This window comes from Lepeophtheirus salmonis, chromosome 5, assembly GCF_016086655.4.
Source record: "Lepeophtheirus salmonis chromosome 5, UVic_Lsal_1.4, whole genome shotgun sequence".
In the NCBI taxonomy this organism is placed as follows: domain Eukaryota; kingdom Metazoa; phylum Arthropoda; class Copepoda; order Siphonostomatoida; family Caligidae; genus Lepeophtheirus; species Lepeophtheirus salmonis.
In genome coordinates, this window is record NC_052135.2 from 68,993,837 (window position 1) to 69,006,663 (window position 12,827).

At 31.4% G+C, this 12,827-nt stretch overlaps 1 long non-coding RNA gene across 1 annotated transcript; it reads right to left on the minus strand.

The window, feature by feature from the left end:
* Window positions 1-469: 469 nt before the first annotated feature.
* Window positions 470-1,656, minus strand: LOC139905526 (uncharacterized). The gene is made up of 3 exons (XR_011780378.1): window positions 1,001-1,656; window positions 808-947; window positions 470-745 (listed from the first exon to the last, which is right to left on the minus strand). It is a non-coding gene; the product is annotated as an uncharacterized lncRNA (long non-coding RNA).
* Window positions 1,657-12,827: the final 11,171 nt, after the last annotated feature.

Below are 12,827 nucleotides of genomic sequence, written 5' to 3' on the forward strand. Positions count from 1 at the left end.
TCAGAAAAATAACTAATAAAACGACAAAATAAGAGTATTTCGAAATATATTTGAAGTTCCAAGTTTAAAAAAGAAGGCTTTAATTAAATATAATCTACATAATAAAAAATATACCATTAAACATTTAAGTTAAATATACAAAATTAAACAATTAAAATCATATAACTATTAATAATAATAAATTATAAATACAGAATATTGAAATAATAGATTGATCCAGATAATTTTTTCTTGTTTTAACATCGGAATTCAGTTAAATATGTCATAACTTTAGGTTGCAATACACAAGCGAGACGTGGAGTTTAATCAAAAAGATAATCACCCCTCTTCTTCATGTGGAAGTTGCTATATACAATTGTGCACAGGATAGATATATCTCTACCGATGAGACATAACTAATTATTAATAATAAAGTAAATGTCAAAATCATAAAATTAGACAATAAATATATATATAAAAAAGTGTTAGAAATACATTCATCGTAAAGATTTAGAGCAAAAGTTAATTATGTAGTAATGTCCGGCGATATTACTCCTTATTAAGAGCATCAAAAAAGATTTTTCCCCGTTATTTAGGTATGCTTATATAACAACATACTATTATCATGATGGATATACACAATTGTTAATTATAATGCAACACCCAATGTAACTACCCTCGTTGTTGTGACCATTTAAACAGTTGTTTTTGCCTTTTATGAGTTTTCTGAACACCATTTCTTGGAGCCCATCAACCATAGCTAAGCCTTTAGTGATAAAAAAGTAATATTTATTGACTATGTAATATTGGAAAACCTAATTATCATACCCAAGTCTTAAAGCGAAGTAAGTAGTCTCAGACAAACTAGTTGCAAACCATCCAAAGCTACTACCCCCGTTGTTGTGACCATTTAAGCAGTTGTTTTTGCCCTTTACTGAGTTGTGTATCATAATTCTTGATATGTTTAGCTAAAATAGAATCATATTTTATGGTTAGATTTAAAAAAAAATTGAATACTTACTGTGATATAGTACAAAATTCAGAGTTCCATTTCGATATTCGTAAATACTTTTTACTGATAACTTGATCGTCATTTGGTGTGGATGACTCAAAACATTTTTATATGTATTTCTATATATGACATCAGAACCAACGTCCTCCATTAATTTAATGATTGTTCCTCGGGAAGGGATATGTTTACCCTTGTATTTCTCCATAAATTTTTTGAACGTAGATGATTAGCAATGGATAAGGTTATATTACATGCAATAAGCATCGTTGTGAGATCAAAGTTAAAGTCTGACTTGATGTATTCATCGTAAACTTGATTTTATAGATGAATCTTGTTATGAGATGAGGATATTGAGTGGCGTGTAATTCTAGACAGGGGACTAAAGGCACATTTATATCGACAAATCCGACAAACCATCTGTTTCTCATCCGGTAAGTATTTTCCAAATTCCTGGGCCTCCATTTTCATAAATCCAGACAGAAGGCGACGTCATTTTAGGGATTTTATTCAGTTCTCTATCGACTATCACCATCTCATATTATATTAATATTGAATAATAAAGGCGGGAATGATAACGTTCATGATTGATAGAAGAAGATGTATATTATTTAATCAATGATGCCATAAGTAATTCTTCTTTTCTCCTCGCTCGCTTTTCTATTCTTACCAAAATTATCACCCTTAGGAATAATATACTTGTGAGTTTGACTCTTATGCAGTATCAGAGAGGGATCGAGCTACAGACTAAGGATGAATCCGGAGGTGAATTTGATCGTTTCTCTTTGGGTTGCAGCCATCATGTCCTGTGCCACGGCTCTTCCTTATATCTATCATGACGGTATAACAGTGTTAACTTTGTCAAGCCTGACGAGACGAAATCATTTCGTTAACGAAACTTTTTTTCCTGACGAAGACAAAATCTAAAAAAATCATGACAAAGCCGAGACACAGATCTGACAAAAATCATGACGAAGACGAAATAAAAAATAACTACGCTGAAACAATGACAATTTCTGACGAAGATTATTATTATGACACTGATGAAACTCTGACAAAAACTAATGACTTACGATTACAAACCCACAAAATATCAATGCAATTACTGATGTTTATGGTTCGTGCGACATACTCCCATGGTCTCACAACAAACTCATAACACAAAACTTTTTTTAAGGCATACTAAATTTAATTAATGATTAAGTGTGTGTGTAATATGTATTTATGTATTACCGGCAATGTGGAAAATGCACGTTAGAGTAGGCAAAATGTCTGGATCTATAAAATTTCCAAAACAGTCGGCAATGGTCATTTTAACTTCATTCACATTGTCAGGGGAAAGGATTGTGGGTAATTTGATTGTTAAAAAATTCAATGCCAAACAATTAATTTGATCGTTAAGGACTTGATTATGATACAACTTGATTGCTATGAATTTGATATTTCGGTAAATTTTCGTAGAAATTTATATACATAGTGTACACATAATCAAACTAACTATTGTATGATAAGAAATTGTCACGAAAGACTCAAATCTATTTTGCAAAATATACTTCGGCCTCAGAACCTATTAAGTTAAATTTCTTGAAAATGTCTAATAAAAAAACAAACTATTAAGTACAAATTTAATTCAATTTTTAGACGAAATGTAAAAAAAGGCCAAATCTAATTCTTCAAGGCTAAACTGCTTAAAAAAGCTAATCTGGCAACCCTGTTAGATTCCCAGAAAACATAAGATACCGTCAAATATTTGTCAATTGTTGTACGTGTCATTCGCGTTCCACGCATTTTTATGATACTGCAACAATTTTGCTGAAAAAAAATGCTACTTGAAGTGAAAATGAGTAGTGGGCCACAGTACACAGTTTGGGCATCCCTGCACTGGATTACCAAATTGCTTGCAACAAAATTGTACCTTAATAAAATCCTTGATGATCAAATTGCTTGCAATGAATTGTTTAATAATCAAATTACCCACAATCATAATACCTGACACTGTTAATGAACGTAAAATGGCCACACAATATTGGAAATTTTATAAATTGACCCGGCATTTCGCAAGATGCCGATTTTCCACATTGCCTGTAAGATATACATTTCATCAGCCCACAAGTTGTACAATATATCAGTATGGCCCGGAGTAGGTTCATAACCCACTGCCAAATCGTTGTAATTGGCGAATGCACCCCTTATGCAGGACTGTATTTACTTTTTCAATGGAGCACGTTGTGGGCTCATAACCCAACGCAAATTCACTGTTTTTTTATATGACCACTGGAGTTTCACTAAATTTTTTACTTATATGATGTATTTGACTTCCTACTAGGCTTGCAAAGGCGGCCAGCATCAAGAATGGAGGGCTCAGGCTTAGAAACGTTTAAGAGCAATAACTATAAATTCCAAAATAGCACTTGGTGAATTTAAATTATTCAAAATCCTTTAAATTTTAGTAAAATTAATATTTTTCGGAAGAATTTCAAAAATCCATAGCAATTCACAAAAAAGAATTTTTATTGGAAACAAAATTCAAATATTAAATTTTTTGGAAAAAAAATTCAAAAATCCATAGCTGTTCCCATAAAATTTAATTTCAAATATTACATTTTTTGAAAATTCTTAGCTACACAGAGGGAATTAAATTTTTTGCAAAAAAAATAAATAAACAAATTTTTTGCTCTGCTGTATAATTTGCTAGAATGACGGAAACAAATTTCTTATAAAAAAACAAAAAAAACCCTTAATTTGGAGAGGGTCAGAGCCCCTCCCGTCCAACCCCTATGGAGGCACCTGTTACCACCTTTGCATACCCAGTAGGAAGTCAAATAGATCATATAAGTAAAAAAATTTAGTGAAACTCCAGTGGTCATATCAAAAAACAGTGAATTTGCGTTGGGTTATGAGCCCACAACGTGCGCTACTGGTATATTGCACAACCAGTGGGCAGAAAAAAGTAAATAGAGTCTCGAATAAGGGGTTCTTTTTCCAATTATAATGATTTGGTTGTGAGTTATGAACCTACTCCGGCCATATTGACATATTTTTTTGTACTTTAAGACCCTATTTTTCAAACGTTATTTATTGCTAAGAAAATATAAATGAAACTAGAAAAATTGTTTGCAATGCAGAGGAAACTCTAACAACGACGAAATTCCGACGAAGACAAAAATCTAACAAAATCATGAGGAAGACGAAAAAAGATAACTATGACGAAACAATGACGATGTCTGACGAAGACAATATTATGACGCAGACGAAACCCTTACGAAGGCTAATGACTGACAAAGACGAAACGAAACGAAGACTAGATGAGACTGAAAATAGCTGACCAAGTTTACAATGTGGTATAATTACTTTCAGAACTACTTTATGCTGTAGTCACAACGTGCGAATCCATCTCTTCCTTTTTCTTCTTGGACATCATTCATCAATGAACTCGATTAAGGAATGAATTATCATTATAATTAAGTTATTTTGACGCTTAATTTTTAGTCTATAATCATATCACTCAATTAAAAGGTTGCTGGAATTTGGGGTACGACGCAGTCTGCGTATAAGGTAGCTGCTACCCTGTCTAATATCATTCCTTGGTCTGAATTTTTTAATGACCCCTTTGTTATAAGTGCCTGTTACCAAACTGAGCCTGTATAAAAATAACCTAAACCGGGACCAATAGAACCGCTAAACCTGAACCGGCACAACCTTGATTAATTGCGTTATGACGTTATCTATCGCAATTACTCGAATAAGTTCCGACGTAGGATTAGACAATAATTGAAGTTTGTTCTGTTTATTTTTTCGATGTATGTATGTTTAAAGTAATTATAAGTTTAAGTGATAAAAAAGAGTATACTTTAAGATATATAAAAGTAACATCCTTGAATTAAATGATTACATCTAATAACCAACAAATCTAATATCATTTAGAAAAATGTAAAGATTACAACAATTTAGATTAGATACATAATGAATTTAAACAATCAACCACATACTCAATAAATATAAAAAAATGACTCATAGATTGTGATTCGAATACATAAAGCAGTCCAAATTTTTAATTTGTTTACCATATTTGGAAGACATTTTAAATGTCAAGAATAACTATGGATTAACACAAGGCTTTAAAAGCAGAATGTTTGTATCCAGAGATCAACCCATTATAAAAGCACAATTTGGGAATAATAATTCGGGAAAAATAGCTCTTCACAGCTTCCATAACCATCTATAAACCATAATATTATTGATGGATTGACGGATGAACGTAATAGTCATATTGGTCCATAATGTTATACATAACAGTCCTCTACATAATATACTCATTGAGTTATGGCTAAAAAAGCTCCCTCGATGTGTTCGTTACTTTTAACCCTTCAATACATGAATTTTAGCCAAATATGTCGTAAGTGCTTGGTTTGAGCTTTACAAAATAACAACTACGTATCAGTTTTTCCTCATAACATAGTGGATCAATTATGAAGTTAGTATAATTTTAAAAAAATAATTTTTTTTCAGATAAAAATTAAAATTCATGTATTGAAGAGTTAAGTTCAGCTGTCTAAAAATGGAGTCTTCAGGTGACTCGTAAAAGGGTCAATTATTATAGGGTGAGCTCCTGCTAATGGATCCACAAAGTCATACTTTTTGTTATGAATCACCGTCTTTTATTTATTTTTATCGATATGACGTATGGATTAGTTTTAGCTAAAGAGAGTCGTTTAGTTTTAGCCATGGATAAATAAATATCAAAACCATATAGGCGAGAAGGTACGTAAAAGTTTGAGCAAGAACTTTGAGCATGAACATTTAGAGCTATCTGGACTACATCCAGATGAATAAAAAAGCGGGCCGGCTCCAAGGTACGCCTTGTTTTTAAAATTGATTAGTCATTGTTTTCAGTATTGAAAGATAGCTAAGATACAATACTTAGAGGCTATAAGTTATAGGTTCAGGAATCCTATCGTGACTGTTAAGTTTAAGGTGATGATGGAAGTGTTGAGCCCCCAGGTGTCGTCAAGGTTATGAAGGTACCCCCAAGAATTCTAAGATCTTATACCTAAAGTTAATAATATCGTAGAGAAAAACGCGTGCAAGGAGAAGGGGGATTATTAGCAAAATGTTTAATCAAGATATACAACGTATTATTATTGACTTAGACGTTTTTTATCTGTTACAGTAGATTTTATAACGTCACACTCCATAAAATTGTAATTCATTATGAACCTTATTCTCAGAATAATAGCTAATGAAACGACAAACTAGAGTATTTCGAAATATATTTGAAGTTCCAAGTTTAAAAAAGAAGGTTTTAATTAAATATAATAACAAATATACCATCATACATTTATGTTAAATATACAAAATTAAACAATTGGAATCATATAACTAATAACAATAAATTATATATACAGAATTTTGAAATAATAGATTAATCCAAATAATATTTTCTTGTTCTGACATCGGGATCCAGTTAAATATGTCATAACTTTAGGTTGCAAAACACAAGCGAGACGGGGAGTTGTAGTCAAAAAGATAATCACCCCTCTTCTTCATGTGGAAGTTGCTATATACAATTGTGCACAGGATAGATATCTCTCTACCGATGAGACATAACTAATTATTAATAATAAAGTAAATGTCAAAATCATAAAATTAGACAATAAATATACTAATCAAAAAATGTTAGAAATAAATCCATCTTAAAGATTTAGAGCAAAAGCTAATTATGTAGTAATGTCCGGCGATATTATTCCTTATTAAGAGCATCAAAAAAGATTTTTTTCCCCGTTATTTATGCTTATATAACAACATGCTATTATCATGAAGGATATACACAATTGCTAATTATGATGATACACCCAACGTAACTACCCCCGTTGTTGTGACCATTTAAGCAGTTGTTTTTGCCTTTTATGAGCTTTATGAACACCATTTCTTGGAGCCTATCAACAATAGCTAGGCCTTAAGTAATAAAAAAGTAATATTTATTCACTATGTAATATTGGAAAACCTAATGATCATACCCAAGTCTTTAAGTGAAGAAACTAGTCTCAGACAAACTAGTTGCGAACCATCCAAAGCTACTACCCCCGTTGGTGTGACCATTTAAGCAGTTGTTTTTGCTATTTAATGAGTTGTGTATCATAATTCTTGATATGTTTAGCTAAAATAGAATCATATTTTAGGGTTAGATTTAAAAAAATTGAATACTTACTGTTAAATAGTACAAAATTCAGAGTTCCATTTCGAAATTAGTAAATATTTTATACTTTTACTAATAACTTGATCGTCATTTGGTGTGGATGACTCAAAACATTTATATATGTATTTCTATAAATGACATCAGTACCAACATCCTCCATTAATTTAATGATGGTTTCTCGGGAAGGGATAGGTTTACCCGTGTATTTCTCCATAAATTTTTTGAACATAGATGATTAGCAATGGATAAGGTTATATTACATGCAATAAGCATCTTTGTGAGATCAGAGTTAAAGTCTGACATGATGTATTCATCATTAACTTGATTTTTTAGATGAATATCCATGCTCTTGATATGAGATGAGAATAATGAGTGGTTTGGAATTCTAGACAGGGGACTAAAGGCACATTTATAACGACATATCCGACAAACCATCTGTTTCTCATCCGGTAAGTATTTTCCAAATTCCTGGGCCTCCATTTTTAGAAATCCACGACGTTATTTTAGGCATTTCATTCAGTTCTCTATTGACTATCAGCATCTAATATAATATAAATATTGAGTAATAAAGATGGGAATGATAACGTTCTTGATGATAGAAGAAGATGTATATTATTTAATCAATGATGCCATAAGTATTTTTTCTCTTCTCCTCGCACGCTTTTCTATTCTTACCAAAATTATCACCCTTACTCATAGGGGGCGACAGGAATCAATTCAAAAGAGAGAAGCTGGATGCAGTTGTATGAAAATGATCCATGGACTAATACAATACTATCATGCAACTTTTATTTGTTAGGATCTTTCAAAAGAATTTTGCATGAATGATTGGTGGATAATACCTTAGTATTATTCGTTCTACCCATTCATTTATTATTTTCTTCCATTTAATATTCTGCAATCCTGGCTAGGAGGGAAGAAATTAAAAGATAGCTAAACAGTAGAAATGAAAGAATGACTAGTCAGGTCTTTCTGGCTGTTAATGTATCGTAGTAACTCTTATGCAATCATCTATTACGGCGCTACCCTCACTAACAGAAAAATGGGCATTGAATTTTCTTGTCAGCTGTCAATTTGGCTATTTCTCTGAACTGTATCAATGTTCTGAACGTTTTTGTAGAAACTACTTCTTCTTCAGCAGTGTATAAATTTTTGCACGTAAACTTTAACCCGTCCAACCAGTGGAAAAGAATAACCCCATTTATGAGGATTCGTACCGTTTTTAAGGACTGTGACATCAATAAGGGTGCCTGCATGGTGAGGAACACAGTGAAGACCATCAGAGCCATTTTTGATTTTATTTTTAGCCGACAAGTCCCAGATGTGGCTGTCCAAGAACTTTGAGGACTACACTGACCCCAACATCTGGCCTCCCAATATCCCTGTCTGCAATCCCCTGTTACTTCTACAAGTGGGGTGCAGTTGAACAGGAAACCAGCCGAACCTCGTGCAACACGGTGGCCCAGTTAAAGCAGCACATCATCGTGATTTTCAACAAGTTGTTTTGGGACCAGGTTGAGCCATCCAGAAACAAGTTCAGGTACAGGCTGGATAAGGTCATCACCACAGAAGGTGCCTACTTTCAGTATAATTTTAAGCCAGAATTTAGACCTTTTAAATAGTTTTGTGATTTTTTAATTTAATATATTATTAAAGATTTTAAGCATTGCTTTGTAATCTTTTTGACATCTCTACAAAATACTGCGTCGACCCTGTATTTGGAGTGAATTTGTTCACTCTCTGTTACTTTCCTAAAAATTGTAGTGCAAATACTTCACTGAAGTTTTAGTTACTACAACATTACAGCTGATATTTTAGCAATATATACTTAAAAAAGTTAAAAAAACGAATATTTATTTAACTTTATGCATTTATTATCCAAAATAGTAGCAGCTGTGATGATGAAGAGAAGGAAAATATAGAAGTTGGCAAATATGGCGGACTGTAGAGAATAAACTATTTATAAATCAATAAGTTGTTACCAAGCAAGACGTCATGTTCTACTCTATACATAAGACATATCCCACGCCCCATCCATATTCCTTACTCATATTCATCCTTGGAGGAAAGGTTGAAAGATAAAACATGGATAATAATGGGTTGTAGAATCGGAGGAGAAAAATTGAAACTGTTTGTAGAAGCCTACATTGGACATGACCCTTTTCTAGGCCACCTAAGCAAGTGGAAAGACATCAGCTCAACGTGCAATGTTTGTATGACAGAATTGCAAAGTGACGACCATCTCATCAATAGATGTCCCATCCTATCTTACGAGAGACATCAAGCAATGAATGAGGAAAAGGAAGACTTTCGTATTTGTAAATTTTTGAAGGGTAAAAAAATAAAAATAATTATTGAACAAAATTTTAATGTAAACTAGGTTTTAGAATCTGCCGTAGTATCACAAATATCCCTTTGTGTGGTCGTGTTTGTTGTCTTCTATTTGTACAATTTTATTTTATGTATGTATGGCAAAACATAATAAAAGTTTAACTAACAAAAAAAATGTGTTGTAGAATTTTGATTATTTCTTGTTCAAATTGTGATCATTTTCCTACTATTACCGGGTCCAACAGTTGGCTATTTATATATATATATATATACAACTTAGAAAAGTAATAAATAGAATTGGAATAGTAAATCCGATTCTCCCATTCCGATTAATCGCCCCATCACTAGCTTCTGGGTCACATCATTTGTATATTTTTTAAGTCAATAAAAATAGGGAATAAGAACGTTGATATTAGAGCACTATACAGTAAAATTCAAGTATTCAAAAGACGACCATCAGCTGAAATTTACATTTATTATTGTTTTTTTAAAGTCTTAGAACACAGCAATGATCATTAAAACCTTCAATAAATGAATCTGACTTTAAAAGTCTTTTCTTAATCACATTTTTAGAGTTTAATTCCGATTCAGAGCCATATTTCCACGTGTAAAACTACATAGTTTTGATGGGAATAATGGTTCTTTTTAAAAAACTGGCTCTTTCGGCTCGGCTCAATACAAAGAAAAAAAAATTCCTCCTATTTTCGCTTCAAATTTCATCCTGACAAAATTTTTTTTAATAAAAAGGCAAAAAATCCATCATTTAAGGTGAACTGGCTCCCTTCGCTTACTTCAAAGAGTCTGCTCATAGAGCCCTTACGTTCACAAACGACACGCCACAATTACATAGATGAAAATAATAGCTAAAATCATTGCAGCAAATGAAAAATGAATGATTTACTAGTTTATTGGGATTACAATTTCCAAAAAATTGTATAGTTCTACAAAAATCATTCTACAGAAGGATTTTATAAAGAATTACTTAAGATTATATCTAAAACTAATTAATAAATCTTATATTGAAAGTTAAAAAGGTTTGCTGTAAAAAAATAAGTCGATTTTGATTGATTTATTTGCTTTTATTATTTTAATAAAATAAATATCTAGTGAATATAAACAAGTCGGTTAGACGACTAAATTCATAAACATAAATCAAATACATTGGATATACAACAAACTTAAATTAGGAAGAGTCTCTTTACCTCTAAAATATTAATATTACTTTATTTATAAACATTCGTACAAATACTTTTTGTCAAATAAAATAATATGAACAATTTGAAATAAATTTATCATCTATACATAATATGTAAATAAATGTTATTCTATACTTTGCTCATTTTTGTGAGTATTTTTTATTCCTGCCCTCGCTACACGCAGAGGTAGTTCAAGCCTGTCCCATATTGAGTATATTCAGTTTTTTCTGGAAACCATCCCTCCCTACATAGGGAGCACAACGTGATTTCTCACTCACCCACAGGTTCGTAGGTGGCCAAAGGTATATCTATTTAATATTAGTTTATTTTGTACAATTTTTACACAACCTTACATGACATATTTATTAATCTTTTCTTTCAAAAATTAAAAGCTGAACAGAAAAAAATAAAAAAATCGATTTTTTTTTCTTCACCAAATAATTTCAAGTTGTAATATACAATAGAGGTGTTTCTTTAATTTTAATAAAAATATAAAGTAATACAAAAAAAAATATTAAACAAACATTACCTTTCATAAAAAAGATCTTTCATTTTACTTGTTTTTTTTTTTTGGATGATTAAACACATTTTATCAAACCTTATAATCAAGATAACATTATATATCATTTATCTGTCAATTGATTTTAAATTTTATTTTCATCTATATAGTTCTTTCACGTGTAATTATGCCTTTGAATCCAAAATTATACTCTAAAAATATTTTTATCTTTTTAACAGGCTTAAAAGGTCAAACTTATGTCTGTTGTAGGTTTAAATGGTATTTTTCGTTTTCTACGGCTTACATAGCAATAATTAATGTAGGCACGTGTGAGTAAATTATGTTCACTCTATAGAGAAATATGTATATAGAAGGTATAAGGATTTATACGCGGGCACTTGACTTAGACAGACAGATAGAGTATAAATATTCTGTTCCTTAGAAGTTTTATAAAGCTATTATTTTTTATCTATTAGATATTAAGTTAAAATACGAAGAGAAAAAATCAGTCAATTAAATATATGGTTATTTCGGCAAAATACGATTGAGTAATGGGACGATTAAAAAAAAAATCAAAATCCTAATGGACATTCCGATGCGATTTAGGTAAAAATTCCCAATTCTGATGACAATACCGATTCCTTAATATTTTAAATAATAGTTAAAACATACCACTTTGCTATGAAGAACCTCCGCAGGATTATATTTTGAGGGGGGAAGAAGACATAGTTTTTGGGATTTTTTTGGAAAAAAATCCAAAAATTTTATGATTTTTTTTGGAAAAAAAAATTGATATTAAAAATTTAATTATTAATTTCTTTTTCCAAAAGGATTATTTTTGAATTTTATACAGACCCTCGATCAAAAAAAAAAAAAAAAATACATGAATAAATTATCCCAATCGTGTTGTCCATTAAGATACATCCTTCAATATTTTAATTGTTAGCTTGGTTTGGGGGGGGGAGGAATTGTAAGTGGTACATCATCGTTGGGCCAATTTAACTAACTCTCCCAATATCAGTCTAGTACAGGGTTAGACAACCTTTGAGCCATGGAGTACCAACTTCAACATTTATAATCAATGAGTGTGCCACTATAAACAATATTTGGTTAAAAACACACACAAACTTTGAGAATATGTTCGAATTTGCCCGTGTCAGTGAATATGCCTGCATGCTAGCAGTGGCAGGCGTGCCATAGGTTGCCGAGTCCTGGTCTACTATATTCAGGGATGGTCATTTTTTTGAGTGCAAGGAAAAGACGGGAGCAAGACAGATGGTACACCTGAATTAATACCTTGTTAACCTTAGTTGCCCTTATATGATTTTGCAGGTAAAAATTGTATCACTACTACTAAGAAGAGAATCTTTAGCATTAAAAATGGCGAGGATCTATTAAAAAACGAACAAAAAAGAAAAAGAATGATAACTCCAACTCTTTTTCTTTTTTAATCTTAAAACTATTATATTTCTCTACATTTTACCCATATTGGAGTAGAGTTCCGTTTTAAATTCGAGGGTACTGGGGTACTTCACAAAACTAATGATTATTAATAAAAACTAAGAGGTGAGATATCATTTGGAAAAAAAAATGCTTAGCTCTTGTTGATATATACAA